Source organism: Ammodytes marinus (genome assembly GCF_949987685.1).
Source record: "Ammodytes marinus genome assembly, chromosome: 16".
NCBI lineage: Eukaryota > Metazoa > Chordata > Actinopteri > Uranoscopiformes > Ammodytidae > Ammodytes > Ammodytes marinus.
The window spans coordinates 14,522,000-14,524,499 of NC_137220.1; positions in this window are offsets into that span (position 1 = coordinate 14,522,000).

Here is a 2,500-nt window from a genome sequence, read left to right on the forward strand (position 1 = left end):
TTGCCAACGTTCAACTCATACCCTCGCTCTTAAGGTTAACTGCTACGTCGTAACATTTCATAAGAATAGACCATAGAAATAGTATGAATGCTTAAGATATTATCTTCTGCGAATAGCTACATGACTCAGCCCTCTTCCTTGTATCAGGTGGAACACTGTGGGTTTAGATTTATCCTTCTCAGTTCATGGTAAATTGTGGTCTGAGCTGTTGAGCGCTGCAAGGCCACACAGAGTTTATTAATAAAACAACCGGGTATTCAACCTAATCTTTATGCTGAGGCTGGTGTATGCTTGTTGAAAGTGGCATTGACAAATACTGGTTGGCCTGTTTAAAAACACGGATAGTGTTTGAAATATTTTGGGTGAAAACACGTTAGATTCTTTTTCTGACTGCCGTAAAATGTGCGTGTTTGTGCTATTTGCATCATTTGTGGAGATGGATTGAAATGTAATCACTTGTTGATTGTCTTTATCCCTCCCATTAGTCTCTGTTCAAGAAAGAACAAAGAAAGTGAACAACAGACGCAGGGGACAGTGAAAAAGTGACACATATCAGTGTTTGTTTGAGCATATACAGTGTGTGTGTGTGTGTGTGTGTGTGTGTGTGTGTGTGTGCATGTGTGTGTGTGTGTGTGTGTGTGTGTGTGTGTGTGCATGTGTCTGTGTGTGTGTGTGTGTGTGTGTGTGCGCGCACACATCTATGGGGTTTATATTTGTCACTAAGTGCTGGCTAAGAGGATAAAAGGACGGCGTGCCCTTGCTCCATATGATGTCTTCTTTATCACAAATATAACAATAATACACACATACACACTACTGTAGACCCTTCCACACAGTGGCATTCTGTTTGTGTAGCGAGCTCAATACAAACTCTAATGGATAGAAAGCTTGAAGAGCATGAAAAGTTAGGCAAAGACTCTAAGTCAATAACTTTATAAGTTAAATGAAAAAATGCTGATCTTTGTGTGTGTGTGTGTGTGTGTGTGTGTGGGGAGAGCAGGTACAGGAGTTATGCTGTGACTATAAGAACAGAATCGATCTAATCGACTCCTCCCCCCTTCCTGTGGTCATGAAACTGGACGCTATCAGACAGGTGGCCCTGGCAAAGATTCAACACCTCTTTGCAAACATCCACATCCCACAAAATGTCCTACGGGACATGAACAATAAAACAGTCCAGGCTGTCAGGAAATGGTTAGGGCTGAATTCTCATTCTACCAGAGACATCATCTTCCTCTCACATAAAGAGGGGGGGTTGGGTGTCCCAAACGTGGAATGGGTATACACTGCCACCAGGCTGTCACACCTCATCCGAATGCTCAACAATGACGATGCCACAGTCAGAGAGCTAGCCAGAGCCTCCCTGCTGCTGGACCTCGGGAAGAGGAAGGTGCCCCTGGCCCCAGCAGGCCAGGACAGCTTCCTGGGCTTCAGGAGGAAGAGGAGCGGGAAACTGGACACACAAGCTGCAGGCTTTGGAGTCCGGTCGGACTGGCCGGACCTAAATGATCTGTGCAACAGAATGACAGTTAAACTGGAATGGACACAACATAACTCACACACAGCACCACAGCCATCTGATGCAGTTGTCACAGACTCATCTGTAACAGTCAAGGCTACTGTCAATTACAATGAGGAAAAACACACACTACAGAACACAACAGCTAGGAGACTCCTCCTCCACGTAAAGCAAGCAGAGACCAAACAACACTGGACTGGACTCAGAATGCAGGGGAAGCTAGCATGCCTGGACTTTGCCAACCACTCTGCTTCACACTCCATGTATACAAATGCTGCTGTCGGTGAGGACATCCTCTGTTTCACAGCTAAAGCCAGACTGCAGGTGCTACCTACTAAATACAACCTGGCACTATGGTACCCTGCACACAACCATCCATACTGTATAATGCACTCAGACCATCAACTTGAATCTGTTGCTCATATTGTAAATGGCTGTACTATGTACAAAGGACTTTATATTGCACGCCACGACCGAATTGTCGATCTGATAGCTAGCGCTGTAAAGAAAGTATTGGCAGAAAATGTGACCATGTACAAACATTCTCGTATTATGCCGGAGTGGTTCAACAGCTCTACTGATGTGTTCTGTAACATCCCTAACACCCCGGATGTTGTGTTTCTGGACAGAGCCAGTAGGCAGGTGCTGCTGCTTGAAGTAGGCTGTGTGTACGATCTGTACATGGACATTGCCTTTAGTGATAAAATCATGAAGTACCAGCTCATTCTGTCCAAACTAAGTGAACTGGGCTATCAAAGCAAACTGGTGGTGTTGATCTTCGGCAGCTTGGGGCATGTCCACCATCTTGTTTTCACTGGGTTAAGGCTGGCAGGGCTCTCCAGCAGGACATCCAAACAGCTGTCAAAGTTCTGCTCCATATCAGCGGTGACAGGCAGCCTGGCAGTGTGGCGCAGGAGATGTTTTTTATACCCTTGAACACTGTCCTATCTCATTTCTGGAAATATTTGAATCCTGTCTGTT